The following is an 18,933-nucleotide window of genomic DNA, read 5'->3' as shown; positions in this document are numbered from 1 at the left end:
GCTGAGTCACTTCCCAGATAAGGGTATATTCCTTCAAACTGTCTTTCCTCTGTGTCACTGACCTCCTCCTCCTGACAGATTTCCTGACTCTCTCACTTAATACAGGAGCCTCTGCTTGCCTCACTCAGGCCCTTCCCCTCTCCTGGATTGAGCCCAGAGGAAAAGTGCAAGCAAATAGGCAGTGGTGACAAGCAGCAAGGAGGAGGTGGGCCCACTCAGGAGTGGAGCCCACTGAGGACGTCTTGCTCAAGGGCATCTCAAAATCTGCAGCCGGCGCTGGACCGGCCGAGGTCATTTTGACACCTCAGATTCAAATCTAGTAGCCTTAAGTAGCCTTAAGATCTGCACCTGAGCATTACTTTACAATTAAAAAACTAAAACCAAAACCGAGGGGCTAGTTCTGCAAGCACAAGTTCTAAACCCAAACATGGAAGGCATATATAAACCCTCCCTCACATATTCACACAGATTTAACAAGCGAGAGCCTTCTGCAACACAAGAGTCTCTGCACAGTGTGATGGAAAAAAGCGACAACTATCTAATTCATCCTCTGCCAAGTGCACAAGCAGTGATGCTGGAACTGTAGGAGTTATGTTTTGCTGGTGAAGGCAACCTCAGCCTATAAGCAATGCGACAGAAGTGAAGACCGAGGGGGCAAATACTTTCTGCAAATGCATTTCCAAAGCAATTAAGTTCAAGAAACAGATTTTGATCAGTCATTAGACCCTGTGCGTTGTGCCAAAAGGACGGGAAAGGAAACGGTGATGTACCATGACTTCATCTACAGGACCACAAAGATGGCTATCTGAACCCCAGAAGACCCTGGAAGACCAGGGTTCAAATCCCCAGAGAGACATGGAACCACTGGGTGACCTTGAGCCAGTCACCAGCTCTCAGCATCTCAGGGTTGTGAGAGCCATGAATGCCACCTTCAACTCTTTGGCGGAAAAGTGAGGTATAAATGCAATAAATAAATACTCTTGCTGGGTCTTTATTCAGAAGGAAAGGGTCCTCTCAACACAGAGCGGATTCCTGCTTGTATACTTAGGGAGTCCCCAGTCAAGGAGAATATTGCTTGACATGCTGACAAAAGAAACTGATTCCTCGGCACACTTCTTCACACACAAATGTATCCTTCCCGTTCTCTGTGTGGTCCTCCTTTGACTTCTTAGGCTTTCCTTGTTCTCTTGAAAGGAGCATGAGTAATTCTCACCTACTGTTTCCCCAGCCTTCCCCTTCAGGGCCTACTTTGAACTTGCTTCATCATGTCAGTTCATTCTGCATCCAGTGTATATGCTGATTTCAGCCCCCCAGTGTATACTTTGCCTTAGACTTTAGCTAGCCCTGCCAAGACAAATGAAATCCAAAATAAAATCACCAAAACCTAAGGCCTTGGGGGGACCCTCTTTCACAATGGTAATGTAATAGCTTTGAATAGTTGTTTTAATAATAATAACAATAATTTTTTAAATTTATATCCCGCCCTCCCCAGCCGAAGCCGGGCTCAGAACGGTTAACAACAGTAAAAATAACACAGTTTACATAAAATCATAATCAATTAATTGAAATTCATGCACAAAATAGTATTTCCTACCTGCAAAATCAGTACAAAAGCCAGGGCCTTTGCCATATCTATAAAAAGGCCATTGTTTTATTGATTCCCTAATATAAAGAGAGAGAAAGAGTATAATCATTCTTCTTGTCTTGTTTCTCCCACAGGGTTTATTCATTTATTTTGATGATTTATATACATTTGTATTAGTTAAGTCTGAGGGCTTCACCTTTTCTCCATTTAAAACAAAATAATAAAATATGGCTTCCAATATATCCGGCCAAAATAAGCAATAACATTTTCCACCACTGTTTACTTAGTATTCCTGCTCCCCACTTCAATGAATGCTCTCAATGAAGCTATATCATGCAAGTGACTGACAGTAATGGAAAACTCCCATTTGGCAGCATTAAAACAAATTTCTTCGGCTAAGCATTAAAAAGAAGAAGAAGAAGTGTAAATATTGCCAACCAAAATGCTCCTTTGTATTTTATGTAAATCGCCAGCCACGATCTCACAACTCTCTTAAGCTCAGTGTTGGTGAAATGTCATGTTACACAAAGCAAAACAAACCTGTTCCTTGGGGACAAAAAGATTGTTGAAGTAGAAGCAGAATGCTACAGGGCCTTCCTGTCCAACATATTCAGGGTGGTTAAAAGATTTAGCACTTGGATTACATGGAAATGTATCCTCGTGAGTCCCCTCTACACCCTAGCTATCTTTCTGTTATACTGTACAGTATATGAAATGAGCAGCTGGGGAAATGTGCAAGTATGTTTAGCCCCCTCAAATTCACCTGCAGAATTTGCCATTCGTTCTGCTCAGTGGGTGATGAGAAAAAAATAGCATTACTCTCATCCCCATGCTTGCATCTATTCTTATGTAGATAATTTTGTAACAGTGATAAAACAGAGGCATAAAAATAACATCCAGTCCTGTCCTATAGTATACATTCTGTATTTCTCCCTGATGTGTGAGACCCTACCTTTCTTTTTAGTGAGTAGCTGAACTAGTAATATTTGGACCAAGGGTATGGGCTGAAGGCACATGAAGCCACCACCTTGCTAAGGCTAAGCAGGTCTAAATCTGGTCAGTGTTTGGATGGGTGACAATGTAGGAATCACCTATATGCTCCATTGACTTCCATGATGGAAGAGCAGGAGGATATAAATGTAAGAAACTAAACAAATAATTATTCCGTCTTATCTGTCAGATCATATTGTATATGGGATTGCATATTCCAGCTTGTATTTATTTATTCATTTGTTTATTCTGAAAGATTCATAGCTTACCTTTCATCAGTACTGGTATCATGGCAAAGCACAGAATAAAATCCATTCAATATAACCATCCATAAAAACAGCGACTACCTTACTAAGAAAGAGAAAGCCAAAAATATTTGCTCATTAAGAAGCCAACTGCAACAATTTGACTGTGCTGTATGGAAAAACTTGAGATTTCAGAGGAAAATATTCTCTTGAATTATATACCTATTATATGGAAGTTGACAACTGGACAGTGGGAATGGATTCTATGCACCCCTAACTATGGTCAAAAGACTAGTATCGATGAACTGGAAAAATAAAAATATGGTCCCATTTAATCAATGGATGGAAGACATGACAGCACTTGCAACATATGAACAGATCACTTATAGATGCAGACTTTGTTTGCATAAATATATTGATATTTGGAACGAGTTTATACAGAATGTAGTAGGTTATTAATAATCATATATGTATTAGCAATACTGTGTGTGTGTGTGTGTGTGTGCGCGCGTGCATATATTGCACCTTCTTTCTTTTTTCACTTTACTGTATTCTGTATAGCTCAAATACTTAAAAGTATTAATAAAAAGGAAAAAAATAGAACCCATTTTATCAAGTGTCAGAGATGGTGACTAGCTGGGGAACAGACTGGATGGCTGGAGAATGGATGGCTTGGAGCTTAATTCAGGTACAGCTTCCAAGTAAGACAAAGCTCAGGACAGGACTCAACCAGCGAGGAAACAAAGTACCTGGTAAAACAGCTACTTTGGCTGATAAGCAACTGAAACAGCCACCAGGGTCCAGATTGGCTACCAAGATTGTGCTTGCTGGTTGGGCGGACAAGCTGTGACATGCTTTCTCCACCAATATCAGGGTGGCGCTGTAGAGCAATTGAAGACATGCACGCTGTTCCCTTTGCCTATGAGCTATCCCAATGATCCAGAAGGGCTTATGCGATCTGCTACTAAATCCCACAGTTAGAGCCTGCTGTCTGCTACCTTATGCTGGCCTACAAGAGGCCACTTCCCACCAGTGGCAGCCAGTGATGTGGACCCAGAGTGGCTAATCACACATCACAATGATGTCAGGGAAAGGGGTAGGTTGAACATGATGTTCTAGAAGTGAAAAGAGAACACAGACAAGGCAGTCATAATCACTGACAGACCTACTGTATTTTTTAAATGAGTCATTCTCCCCCTTCTTACATCACAAGTGAGCTCTGAAACAAAACATTGCAGTATATCCTCCCTCATAAAAGGAGCATTCCTGTTCAGGTTCCGGCCAGCCATTCCCTCCAAGTGGGACAGTCTACTCTTCCCACATCCTTCAACCTGATGACTGGAATGTGTGCATTTATGACACACACAAAGAGCAGATTGTGAGATTATGTTTTAGAATAACTACTGAAGTTTCCACAGATATGAAATGAGGAAGCCATCAAAGGCATCAGCCTGAAGAGATGAAAATTAAGTGCTAGGTGCCTTAACACAGGCAATAAACATAATGCTCTATTACTTCCAGTGGTAACCTATTCTAAGTGCATGTGCTTTATAATCAGGAGATCATTCAGCTACCTACTTCACTTTAAATTAAAGCATAAATGAATAACACTTCTCAGCTCAAATGAGAACTTTTCTTGAAATTATTTTGGCTCATGTCCTTGATATGTCTCTTAAAATGATGACCTAATCATATTAATTCCAATTTTATATCTTGGTGCGTTTCATTCATAGTTTGCAGCTGTCCAGAAAAGCCTTTCTTACAAAACTAAAAATGGCATTGGACCCATACGTAGGCAATTTGAATCAGCGGTGAAATTAATTTCGCTAAGAATATTGCAATCAACCCTAAATATTGTTCACATTCGGATTGCATTCACTGTGAGAATGCGTTACGGCAAATTGACATCCAATAGTAAGTTATCATGTGAACAATGCTAAAATGGGAAAAATCCAGAAGTAATTTAAGCCTCCATTTTAAAATTTCTACTGATGTCTTTTTAATGACCGTGGAGGATTTTCACTTTAATAGCTGTCTATCACAGACCATACAGGAAAGTGCGGTTCCTCTGAGGCAGTATCAGCCGCTAAGTATTACAGGAAGCCCATTGCTATCACTTATAACCTAGTTGCCAATTGGCCAGAAAAATAGCCTGTCCAGATCCTTTACCAGCAACAGCAACTTGATCTGCAGGAATAAGCTGACAAAGTAGTTTGTGGATGTGGTGCTAGCAGTATCACTTCCTATTTAAGCTGCCATTAAAAGCACAGAAACAAGGGAGCAAGTTGGCCTCCCTGGCACTAAACAAATAAGCAGGAGAGAGCCCAGGGCACAATGGAATCTCTGTGGCTTCTTGCAGCCTGCACAACCAATCCCCTAACTGCTCCTGAGTCCAACAGAGGTCTTTGAAGAGGCACTGCTTTATAGTGCTTGCATGGCAATAAACAGAGGTCCCACCTGAACTATACATTTAAAGCAGTGCTATAGCACTTGAAACAGTCATGGCATCCCCCAAGGAATCCTGGGAAGTGTAGTTTGTTAAGGGTTGTTAGAGGACTCATATTTCCCTGACTACACTTCCCAGGATTCTTTGGGGTGAATACTATGGCTGTTTAAAGTGGTATGATACTTCTTTAAATGGAAAGTGAAGTTGGGACCTGAGCTACTACCTGTCTTTGGCCACTGTTGCATACAGGCAGCTTAGAACACATGTAGGACTTTTCTTTCATTTTTGCTACTCGGCAGTGATCTGACACTAGTGATCACACACAGAACATACCATAACTCAAAATGTGTCATTGCCCTGAAATAATAAATGATTCGTTGGTATATGGCTTTGAAAAGGCTCTTTCTCTATTGAACACATGCACACCTGAACTGTCTGACAAAGTATACATGTCTTCTCCTATAAATAAATAAAAAAATTGTCCAGTAGCACCTTAGAGACCAACTAAGTTTGTTCATGGTATAAGCTTTTGTGTGCATGCATGGTATCTGAAGAAATGTGCATGCAAACGAAAGCTTATACCAGGAACAAACTTAGTTGGTCTCTAAGGTGCTACTGAACAATTTTTTTATTTATTTCGACTGCGTCAAACCAACATGGCTACCTACCTAATTCTCCTATACTTGTCTACTCCAAAGTACCACATGGGTCAATGAGACCTGTTCTCCAGGGCATATGTATAGAATTGCATCTCTGACTACACCAACCACAGACATGCAGCCCCTGAAGCATTACTTCTGAGGGAAGGGGACCCTTAGTGGGGAAAAGCTTCTCCACCCCTACCATGGACACTTACTTGGAGGTAAGTCTCATTGAACTCAATGTCACTTACTTCTGAGTTCCTACACTCTTGTGTTCATTTATTTGGGAGTAAGACCTGTTGGACACAATGGGAGACTTCTGAGTAAAGATGCACAGAGCGGCACTGTTGGGCACCTAATTTTAGGCACCCAGCTGCGACACTTCCGGTTTATGTCTTCCTTTGCCAGATTCATAATTGGCAATAATTGCCACCTGACACTTCATTCATATTTTAAGGCTTGTTGCTGTAGAGCTTTCACAGCCATGAATGAGGAATCTGATTGATGTCTGGGGAATAATAATGAATTCATTTCAAAGGAAATTAAACAGCTCATGGCAATGCCAATTATTGACAGGCTTTAATTCTTGACTTGTTTCCACAAAGCGGTTCAGTCGGCAGGTGGAAACCCATAATAGTTTTCTCAATGTTCTTTTTAAAAGGGCAGTCTTAGAAGTGCACAGGATGGACTTCAGGAAGTCAAGCATGTTGTGGATAACTTGCCCATCTCTTTTAACTAAAAAAATAACTGCAATATTTTCTTCTTGGGTTTCTGCGCACTAATCACATACACTGTTTCCAAAATATGTTGTTGGTTGTGCATGGACAAACAGACAGACAGATAGATAGAGAGATACACATACACATAGTTGCAATCAAAATTATTTAACCTCCATTGTAAATCATTTCAATTGCAACTGTATATTTCGAGAGAGACTTACCAAAGTGTTTTGCCAAAGGTAACATTCGTTATTGTTTAAGGTAACAGAACTATGTCTCGTGATGCAAGCCTAAGCATGTTTACTCTGAAGTAAGTCCCCCTGAGCTCAGTGAAGCTTACTCTCCAGTATGTGTGCTCAGAATTGTGGTGAACTGGCCAAAAGGAAAAAAGGGCATACATGAATTAATTAATTATAAATAAATAAATAAATAAGCATTAGCTATTGTTTGTTCATTATAAACTATTTTATATACCGCTTAGTGCCAAAACAGGCTTCTAAGCAGTTCACCAAATATTTTTAAAAAACCAATTTCACAACACCATTAAAATACAATAATTAAAAGACACCGTAAAAGAATCCCAATTAAAACATTAAAATATGTCCATAGTTTAAAATATGCAATAGAACAGTCTCATTAAAACAGGAGCCTCGGGTCAAGAGAACAAGGGAACGTCTGCATCAACAGGGATTTCATCAAGAGCTTCAAGCTGTGCAGAAGAGGGGACTTCAAGCAAGTGCAGTACAATCGTTATTGTTGGAGATGGGCTCTGCCCTTGCTGGACTTTGCTCCTTTGCTGCTGTTAAGGTTATATCCATTTCATATATACAGTAATTGGTTTAATAATGTTCTATTTGTTACGTTTATTATATTGTATCCTGCTTTGAGATTGAATTTAATGGAGAGCGGGTTTGAGATCCTTGAATAAATAGACGTACAAAGAAATAAGGAAACAACACATTTCGAATTGCTGGATCCTTTCATGACCTGGGTGTGCCAGTCTTTCCTGCTTGACACCCAGTGCAATTCTTGCCATGTCCATTCAGGAGTAAGTGGAGTTAGGATTCCAGCAAAAGTATTTCCGTGTGTGTCAGTGACACCAGCATTTGAAGGTAAAACTCCTGTGGGCAAAGCTCTTCCAGGTGTCTGCTATTATGCGATTTGAAGTTGCAACATAGAATCTCATTATATGAAGGAAAAAAAGAGGTATAGGATAGGAAGTTAACTATCTCTGTTGCATAACAAACTAGAGAGGTGTAAACAATAACTAATCAAATATTTAAATGTGCATGTAAAAGAAGTGCCACTTCCCAAGGGATGCTTCCCTTAAATGCAAAAAGGAAAGGTTTAACATTCATTTACAGTTCCAGAAACACCTGAGGGACAAAAAGATAAGATTTCTTGCAAGAACCACAGTGCTTTAGCTGACTTAATTTTTGCTCGGCATGCATGCCATTTATCCAAACATGACATGAAATTCAGCTTTTCATATGTCATTCACACTGTCCTAATTTCTGGCCTTCTTGGAGATTCTGACTAAACTATCCAGCTATATATGCAGCTAAAGGACCAAAAATACATCTTCCCAATTTATTTCTGGGAAACAATTGGCGGCATGTTGAATGAGTATTGCAAATTGTGGCGTTGCTTTCAGCAGTGAGGACAAGGGTAGCCAACATGGTGCCCATTAGATGTAGATGTGGACTACAACTCCCATAATTCTTGACCACTGGTCATGCTGCCTGGGGCTGATGGAAGTTATAGTCTACAAAATCCGAAGGACAGCATCTTGGCTGCCCCTGAACCCAGATCTCAAGGGCATTGAGACAAGCTGAACAAATGCCAATATTTCTTTAAATTAAAAAATATATAATTTTTTTGCTTGTATTAAGGTTTTTTTTGTTGGTGTTACAAAGCAAACAGATAAACAGGGAAAGTGTTATGTATTCTGTGGTCTGTGTTTGCCTGAGCTTGAGTCTGGACTAAGGATTTTGAGCCCCTGTGTTCTGATTTGATACATGATATCCAATCACAGAGCATTTCAGTATTTGGGCCTCTGCCATTGGCACTTAAACTCTGACTTTGCAGCTTGGATGTTTAGACAGCCAATCAGGTTGGGAGTGGGAATGGCCCAGGCCTCCAGAAATGAATATAAATAGTTGCTTTGCTCCTGTTGTCCAGTTTTGTTTGTTCAATAAAGGTTCTTGCTGTTAACACTGCGTCTTGCCTTGTGGGAACCTACCTACACTTCAGAAAGGTACATCTATCGTCTCAACTTTCAATTCATAGTCTTTTTCACAGTTCATTTACATTTGGTAAAAAAAAATTAAACAATATTTCCCTATATCAACATGAATCTAGTTTTAGAAAGTCAAAATCAATGTCTTTCCTAAATAATAATCTTCCATACTAAGAACTCTGTAAAAAGTGCTATCATTTAAAAAAAACAAACACCTAGCAGAATCATTATTTTACAATGACAGCAAACATGGGTGTCTCTTGGCTAACTCCAATGTTGCCATTTGAAATAGAGTAAATCAAGCACTTCTCACAGGGTGTGCTGAAAATACGGGTTTTTTTCTTCCAAAGTCCCAGCAGGAAATAATGGGAGGAATTTTTGCGCTGTTTGTTCTCTGTTCAAAGCCCGTCTAATTCTTTCATTTAATAGGAAAACTCTCAAGTTGCTTATCAGTCAGTGCACACTGAAGCTTTTGCTTACCCACACGATTCCTTCTGGTTTATTTTCAAAAGGTTCTTAAAGATCATGTTGATTCTATGCTGTCTACAAACTATTATTCAGCTCCAGTGAAAATTTTACCAAATTTCAAAGGATGCGAGTGAACTGCTCTAGAACACAAGCATATCTGACTCCATTGAAGTCTTAGTGCTACTGGCTGGCCTGTGAATGAAGAGCCAGAATGTAAAAGCTCTGTTTACACTCAGTGGTAGCAGTATTCAAAAGTCAACTCATGACAATGAGCGATGCAGAGCCACTGGTCTGGGCATTCATGGGTATGTTGGTATGCATCAGTAGAAAATCCGTTCTCTGAATGCTGACTTTTATGTAGCCAAAACAGCACCATCCACACACAAAAGGAAAGTACTGTATTATGATTAATTGCATACTCACCCCACTTTACCTCCCAAAGGGGCTCAGGGTAATACATTACTTCAGCATACTTGGAGGAATCTCAATGCGTTTTTTAAGCTTTAGGGGGGAAACCTTAAAGTGGGGACTTGGACTGTTCAGTGGACATGGAACACTGACTACTCTCATGGAATGGAAAGTCAAGAGAGGGTGGAGAACAGAATGGAGTGTCCGGAAAAGGGCATGCCATACCACACTGTAGCATCCAGTGTGACTTTTAATATGTAACATAGGCAATGCAATAGTCATTCAGGTATTTATTTTCCTCCTAATATATACAAAAGGAAACCAGGTGACTAACCCATGGTTTTCTGCATGTAGAAAAGGAACCTCATTTCCCTCCCTGGAAACTGCATGAAGACAATTTCATGAAGATATTGGGGAGGAAGACAGAAGTATGAATGCACAAATGGGGACCCCCCCTCAAGTCTCTTAACCCTACAAAGGGAGGATCTCCATTCCAATTTTGATAGGGGAGTGAGAAGATAAGCCTCCCTTTCCTGTGCTGCCTTCACATAAAAATCTGGCTCCCCAGCCCCTATGATTATGAAAAACAAGATATGTTGCTGCCCTGCTACGGATTTAAGTGCATGCTGATTTTGGCCCTTGAAACTCAGGGGCTATAGGAAAGCACATTTATCAAATGTCAGCTATGCCCTGCCCTTCCTTGCCAGTTTTTTTATGCCAGCCTCTCGTCACACAACTTCCTGTGCAGAAATGGGGAGTCAGCCAGTGATATTATGGGCCAGGTGGAGGAGGAGGAAAGGGGATTCAACAGATTACTATTTTATGGTGTTTCTATATAGCCAGAGCCTCCAACCTTGCAAACCAGAAAAGTTGTTGTGGGAATTGGACACACTTCTATTGGCTAGAATTTTCAAGTCTAAATTCAGCAGGGGTGGGGGACCCCCAGTGGGCATCATGGAAGTCCTCTGTGGATGTACGGGCATCCATGGGCACCACGTCGGCAACCTCTGCTCTATATGGAGTTCAGAATGGGGGTCACAATTTGTGTGTTCAAAATGATTGCAGGGGAGAGGAAGGAGAACCTGGATCCAAGAGAACACTTAGGTCGGACTGTTCTGAGAGCGTCTGATCGATAGGTAGTCTAGGCTAGTGTGACGGAAATGCTTAGAGGCCAGAAAGGGAGAAGAGCATTGAGATAAGTAGCTAAGAGACTGCAGCTGTTCGGTGTAAGAACATGCAAGATTAATCTGGGCCCTGAGGGAGTAGCAGAGCACTCGCTGCCACCTCACCAGGCACAGCTGTTTTCTCTGCTGGAGATATAAGCTAGAGGGGCTTTGAGGCACTGAAGGAAGATCTCGCTCTTATGCCAGCTGGAGAATTATCACTTTCAGGCTTGCGACGAAGAGGCAATGAGGGGTGGCCAGGGGCTGGTTCTGGTTTTGTTCCATTGCCCACATCTTATACCCGTCATTATTAGCAGTCGTCACTGATTATCTGTGGCAGTCCCTGCTATTAGATTCATTATTATGCAGTGTGGGATTAATAACTTCCTTGCTAGATGCAGTTCTGAAGGTGACAGGAACCAAGAAGAGGCTGCCTTCAAGAGAACTATTCCTTCCTTCTGCCTTTAGGCTATCACAGTGTTCTTCTTCAACCACAGGTGTTCCTGGACTACAACTCCCATCATCTCTGACCATTGGCTGAGCTGGAGTTGGAGTCCAACAGCACCTGAGGAATCAAGGTTGAAGAACACTTGTCTATCAGACGTTTCCTCAAAGCAGCTGAAGGGAGTCAGCATCATTTCTTGGCCATGCTTGCTGGGACTTGGTGAGTTTCAAGTAAGGCAACAGCATTAACTGCCCCTTGGTGATACTGCCATCTGCAGCCTTCAACATTTCAGAGCCCAGACCATCAGAGTATGTATATGTTTATTAGAGGAAGACTTCCCACATGCGTGTACACCGCTGGATCTGTCATGGCTTGATTACTCAACATTTGATGTGGGATGTGTCGCTTGTCTCCCATGTTCAGCTGACATCAGACCATCTCTGCAATGCCCCAATTGCACATTCAAAGTATCGCTTTCTGATATAGCCAGCTTAAGACTGACTGCTGTGGTGGAGAATCAAAGCCATACTCCTGCCCTTTACGTGTGGCATTGATGCCTCTTCCTGGGCTCAGTGGGAAAGATAAAAAGGAAAGGAAAACAAGTTAGGGGGCCTGCATGTATAGAATCATAGAGTTAGAAGGGACCCCAAGCATCATCTAGTGCAACCCCCTGCAATGCAAGAATCTCAACTAAGGCATCCATGACTAAATAAGGTGCAATACATCTCAGAGCACTCTCTCATACACTGGGTCTGTTTTGTGGCATACATGCCCCCCCCAAAAAATCTTTTAGACTTTTGTTTGTACCTAACACAGTTCTGCTCAGAGCAGACCTGCCAAAATAAATGGACCTACATTAGTAATACCCATTAACTTTACTGCATCTGCTCTGAGTATGACCAGCATTGGATACAACACACATCATTGATGTATTCAAAACAGAATGATCAACTACGTAAGAAAGTGTGTGCTGATAATTTTGTTTCAAACTGAAGAAACTGCCCGTTTCCCGCCCCAGGAACAATAAAGTCACATTTCTTTTGTGCTTTATCTATTGAACCTATCCTGCTGGATGGAGCACGTTTCTATGCAGAATGAAACTTCAACCAGTGGAACATTATTGAATGCACGAAGCCCCCTGGCTGTCTAGCCAAGAATGAAAATTAAGTGTTGTTGTGCAGCTCCTGGAGCTTTCTACTTGGTCTAATACCTTAATCTTCTTTTCTGAAGCCCAACTTCTAATTTTTAATTATGCCTCCATTTTTGCCCTGGTTTCCTCTGCACTGCTTGATGTTAACATTTCCAGTAGCCTTTGTGCAGCATTTGCTCACAATGTAATCGTAGCTCTCTTGACCTAGCTCAGTAATGCAAGGATTAGGAAGTTCGGCCAGAGAATACAGATGGAATCATAGGACTTAACCAGTGTGCTGGGGAAACACAACAAAAGCAAACCTGGGGGATAATCCACTCCTTTTCAGTGACTTCCAACTCTGTATTTAAGGAACATCCAGTTTTATTCTCTCTTTTCAAAGAAAAGTCACTACCTTTCACATAACACACATCAGATCCATCCTCATCAGTTTTGAAAAAGTACATCTCATGAGCTTCAAATCCCACAATTCGAAGGTTCCCTGTAAACCTGTACAGCAGCAGGTTTAGACTGGAACATCCATTGTAATTTTATGTCAAGTGCTTGTTCTTAGAAAAGGTGGTTTTACAGAATACCCCAGTTTATACCTTGTGGTAAACCATAGTTTGTCATTAATGTGGAGACAACGCTTCCATGTCACTTCTCTCTTGAACTGCCCTGAGATCTGCAATTGAAGGGTGGTATAAAAATTTAAGGGACACAAGTAGCGTGTGGTCTAAATCACTGAGCCTCTTGCGCTTACCAATCAGAAGGTCGGCGGTTTGAATCCCCGCGACGGGGTGAGCTCCCATTGCTCGGTCCCAGCTCCTGCCAACCAGCAGTTCGACAGCACATCAGAGTGCAAGTAGATAAGTAGGTACCACTCCGGCGGGAAGGTAAACGGTGTTTCCATACACTGCTCTGGTTTCGGTGTTCTGTTGTGCCAGAAGCGGCTTAGTCATGCTGGCCACATAGTTACCAGATTTTTTTTTCAATGAATCTGGGGACACTTTTCAACTTCCTACTAAATAGATGGATTTTGTCGGGGGACTGATTTGTAAATTTGGGGACGGTCCCCAGGAAACGGGGACATCTCGTAACCTAAAGTTAAAACCCCCTCTGGTCCAGCCCCCACAGTCATGTCCTCACTACCACCACCTGTCACTCACAATTTGGGACCCAACATAGCTGGGAGCTTTCTGAACACGCATCGGTTCTCTCCATGATGTGGAACTTTGAAGTAACTGTTCCTGAAAACATGGTCCCAAATGTGCAGAGCACTGAGCTGCTTTGCTCTTCTCTTCCAGTAAAAAAACCCCGGACATTTTGCTCATTTTTCAAAATTCCCTCCTGGACAGTAATTTCACGTTGTATGGCAACCCTATATAACATATGTTCTGAGCATGAGCAGAATGTCAGAATGCCAAAAAAGGAGAAACAGTGTAAGGTATCATAGGGGACCAATAATTCCTCTTGGAGTTCTGGAGAACAGAAGCTGTTATCTTTATATTATTCACCACAACCACTATAAAAGCTAATTTCCTTTACCTTATAGTTCCTCCATGGTTGTGAGGAACATCAATTTGTATATTGTTTCAAATGGTATCAGATGATGCTCGCCGAAAAGGTAACACTTTGTTAGTGACACAGAGTAAGTCACTAACAAAACCAGGCATACCTTGGCCTGCAGAAGTTGTATAGATGCAGGCAATGAAATACGGAGGTGGGAAGAGGCCCTCTTACAAAGAGTGAGGGCACAAATGTTTTTCACTGACATTTTTCTTTCAGTGAGAGACTAGGCAAAATTGCAATACATTTTAACAGCACCCCTCTTAACACTGAAGGTTGCCATGGAAACTAAAATCTCAGATCAACATGAAAGGCTTTCAGAGAATCAGCCTGTACCATTAGCATGATCTAAGCATTCTGCACACCACTAACAATCTAGCATCTACTTCACGGTGTCATTAATATTCATTAAATATCCCTGTGTGGAATATCTGAACTCCTCACCCAACATACAATTACACACAAACATTGACACAACTTGTGTATGTGTGTCACACTTAATAATAGGAATGCAATATGAAGCTTCATCTTCAAGTTTTTCTAGCAAAGCATATTTCCCCTCCTTCTTTAACACCACTGGCAGGAACTATTTAGTGCAGACACAGGACACCATAGGCCTGGGGGGAAATTGTGACCTGCTGGGCCTTTTTATCAACACCTTTAGACTCTTCCACACCAGCTACACCTCTTATTATCTCTGATCTCCACCCAACTCAAGTATCTTTTGCTTGCCTGGATAAAGAGGCATTTGCATTCAGCCAACTCAATCTCTCGCTTTCTCCCTCCTACAAAACTCCTTCTTCATATGCACATCTGTAGAGCAATCATTTTGCAGTCACATGGAACATTCAGTAAAATGCCTCCTAATACCATCAATGGAACAGCAACCACGCATCCACTAGCAGCAAGGCAGGGTCACCTACTGCAAAAAAAAACCACCCTTCCATATTACTGATTTCCACCCTCTGGACCAAAACAAAAAACAAAAACCCCACCCACCTATTCCCCATCAAAATCACCAGTTTTAGCAATACAAAAAAAATGAGATTTACCTATTGCTAAACCCATTGTCTCAGTGTCTGGTCCATGCTTGTTTACATGAAAACAGACCCACAATTCTCCCCAGGACGGTCCTTGTCAAAACACAACACAAGTTAGCATTCCCTGAACCACAGGCAGCTCCTTCCCAGTCTCTTATAAGATGAATAGAGATTCAGAAACATGCACACGGTGAGCATACAGAAAAATTCACTTTGAAACAGTAAACTTGCATTTGAGAAAGAAAAACTCTGGTACATCTTAAGGCATCCTCATTTATTTTGCTCTCCGCATCATTTAAAACACAGTTTGCATCCTCCATCTCACCTGGAATCCCCAGAATTCTCAAACTCGGTAAAACCAGAAACGTGCATTCTTGCTTATTAACTGTGTGACAAGCTGTGAAAAAAAGACTCTCTCTTCCCTTTCTTGTTGTGAACTGTTTCCCGGCCCACTTCACCCCATTCCCAGTCCAAACTGTACACCTTCTAAAGCTTCAAAGAACTCTTTATCTGGAGTACATTCTGCCTCCTGTTTGGGGGTAAATTCTAGCAGCCAGCAATTTGCCTCCTGTCCATTATGCCAACTGCTTATACCAGGCCTGGCTTATACGGTGCATTATCTCAAACCAGGAACATAAGAAGCTGCCTTAGTTGGCTTGGCGTATTGTCTACACCAGTGTTTCCCAAGGTTGGGTCTCCAGGTGTTTTTGAACTACAACTCCCATCATCCCTAGCTAGCAAGACCAATGGTCAGAGAAGATGGGGATTGTAGTCTGAAAACAGCTGGAGACCCAAGTTTGGGAAACACTGGTCTACACCATCTGACCACAGCTCTCCGGGGTTTCAGGGAGGGAACGTTTCCAGTCTTACCTGGGGATGCCAGAGATTGGACCTGGGACCTTCTGCATGCAAAGCAGTCCCAGTTCTGAAGCCGATGGGCTTTGCTTTCACAATTCAAAGACTTCTTGTGTAAGAGCAGGGAAAGAGCAGGGGCCTCCTGTAGCTATTCTGTTGCTATTGAACTACAACGCCTTACCATCCCTGACCATTGACCATATTGGCTGGCACTGATGGTAGTTCAGCAACTTCTGGAGGACCACGGTTTCCCCATGCCTGCAGTAAGGCCTTCATAGAGTACATGTGTATTAAGAGAACGAAGTCCATAAGATGTTTACTTGTTCCATCCAAGACAGTCTAGCCATGCAGGTGATCTGCTTCAGGAGGCAGTGTAGGGAGAAGGGGCAGGAACTGGTGTCTGAAAGGTGCAGCAAGGCTTTTAAAGGCATTGACATTAATTTGTGCTCTATGTCACCTGGGCCAACATCGTCTGACATTGCTGGAGACTTCGTGGGCTTCTGTCCATGTCTCAGTTTCCATGTGCGGGTTGTACTTTCTCTTGATTCAACAGTCGCAGATGGATCTCCCATCATCTTCCATCATTCCCAGGTCTTTTCCTCCAGCTTTCACCTCTCAACAGTGCTGGAGGCTTCCTGGATGGACAAAAGTCAGGTCTTCAACTACTGCTTGTAATACTCTCAGGGTATTTGCCATTAGGCAAAGTGAATCAACCACGCGAGGCAGCAGATGCTGGGGGAGTGGGGGAAGTCCACAGCTGTTGTCTTCTGGAGGAGAGAGCTGTGTTCACCACATAGGTTGTGCTGTACCCTGCATGAAGACACACCTCTTTACCCTGATCTTTGACACCTGAAATGTGTGTTTTCAGGACCCACCCTATTCTTCTTAATGTAATCTGATTTAACTGTTTGTTGTAACCCACCTTGGGAACCTGCTGGTGAAGGACAGGTAATCAAATTAAAGAACTCCTCTGCCCCTCAGGTGCCATGCTGGACCCAACACCATTGCTAAAATCGAAATAAGGTTCAACTGTAGCTAGCTTCTGTATGTGGAATAGGTAGGTGGGTGACAACTTTGCCTCAGACAGCATAATGTCTACGGCCAGCCTTGAATATTCCACAATTCCAGCCTGTCAGCTTCTCATCCATCTCACAAATCTCCCGAGTCAGCCCTGACTGGATGCTCAGCTTCTGGATCAGCCTTCATCCCTGGTAGCCGCTGATCAAACATGGCTCTCAAATCCTGAAACGCAGGCAGCCTCAAGACTCTCCTTTCATTTCAGCTAGAAATGCTGATTCTCCCACCGTGCCTCAACTTGCACCAGCTGACAGTTTCTCTCCAAGGAAACCGTATCTCGTTCCTGACACCAGCGCTGTGCGCTTCCCACTTCCAGGCAGCGAGAGAAGTTCCAGGGGCAGCACGATAGGGTTTACTTTCCTTTCTATGAAAGAGAGAACCGGAGGCTTTGTGCTTCATTGACAGATGTACAAATATGGTTCAGAAGAGGCAAATAAACTCCTGCAAGATTTCTGGCAAGCAATGTGTGCAATCGTTGCACCCTCAAACTGCACCCCCAATTCGAAGAGGAAACCAACAAAACCCACGAAGCATCCTGTAATGCAAAGAAGAAACGAATGTTATCTCAAAGATGCTGGAAAGGGGGAATGCTTATTGTGAAATTATTAGCTAAAATCCTTTCCAGCATCTTTGAGATGCAATTCTCTTTTTTTTCCTGTTTATCTCCAGTTTCAGACAGTGCCTACTAGAAACGCCATTCCCTCTCTCTCTACTCCCACACCTGCTCTGTCTCATTTCAAGCACAGAATTGCTAGTTTCACAGTCACCCTGCCAACCACCTTTCTCAGACCCTAGTCCAGGTTAATTGTCCATTCATGAAAACAACCTGCTTATCATTGAGCGAATTTCAGCTGATCATTTCCTCACAACTGGAGCTTTACAAATGATGGTCTGTCTGCAGCTGAAACAGCATGCTTATATGTATAATGGGAGGTAATGGTCATACTTAGGGATTGAGATAGTTGGTTCCTTACCTGCACTTGTTGGGTGCTCACACCACAACCCTTCCTCAAATGCACCATAGAATGGTTTGGGTATCAGGAGCCTCATGGAGGGTGAGGTGGGTGACTGAATCTGTCCATTAGCATTTAGAGCACACAAGGCATTCCACATTAAATATAAGGAGACGCTGTGGTCTAAACCACAGAGCCTAGGGCTTGTCAATCAGAAGGTCGGTGGTTCGAATCCCCGTGACGGGGTGAGCTCCCATTGCTCAGTCCCAGCTCCTGCCCACCTAGCAGTTCGAAAAGAAGGAAGTTGAGCAGTTGGGGGAGTGGTGCAGGAAAAACAACTTACTGCTTAACTTAAAGAAAACAAAAGAGATCATTGTGGACTTTAGGAGATGTAAATTGAATATTCAGCCACTTATTATTGAGGGAAAGTGCATGGAACAGGTCTCAGTGTTCGATTTCTGGGAATGGAGTTGAGAGACGACCTAACCTGGGGAGAGAACAGCAAAGACCTGGTGAAGAGAGCACAGCAGAGGTTATATTTTCTGAGAATCCTCCAGAAAAACAATCTCTCAAAGGAGCTGTTGATGGCATTCTAACATTGCACTGTGGAGAGCGTACTAACTTATGGTCTGTGCGTGTGGTTTGGGAGCTGCACGGCCAGGGAAAAAACAATGCTATCCAGGGTTGTAAAGACTGCAGAGAGAATTATTGGGTGCACTCTTCCCACCTTAGATCAAATCTATGCTGCCAGGTGCCATAAGAAAGCGGCAGAGATAGCACATGATAGTACGCACCCCGGAAATGATCTCTTTCAGCTTCTGCCTTTTGGAAGAAGGTATAGGGTTATAAAGGCCAGGACCTGCCACCTGAAAAACAGTTTCTACGCTAATGCAATTCTGGTTCTAAACGCAGCATAAGGGGTCTCTGTAGTATAGTGTATTTTAAAATGGGGTTTTAGAGT

At 42.4% G+C, this 18,933-nt stretch overlaps 1 long non-coding RNA gene across 1 annotated transcript; it reads right to left on the bottom strand.

Annotated features, from left to right (window-relative positions):
- Nucleotides 1-1,036: 1,036 nt before the first annotated feature.
- LOC310680228 lies at nucleotides 1,037-3,877 on the bottom strand. The gene is made up of 3 exons (XR_014512706.1): nucleotides 3,819-3,877; nucleotides 1,595-1,662; nucleotides 1,037-1,344 (listed from the first exon to the last, which is right to left on the bottom strand). It is a non-coding gene; the product is annotated as an uncharacterized lncRNA (long non-coding RNA).
- Nucleotides 3,878-18,933: the final 15,056 nt, after the last annotated feature.

The sequence above is a fragment of the Podarcis tiliguerta genome (assembly GCF_965153285.1).
Source record: "Podarcis tiliguerta genome assembly, chromosome: 6".
NCBI lineage: Eukaryota > Metazoa > Chordata > Lepidosauria > Squamata > Lacertidae > Podarcis > Podarcis tiliguerta.
The sequence above is the reverse complement of the archived record's forward strand: the minus strand, read 5'-3'. Positions and strand labels throughout refer to the sequence as shown.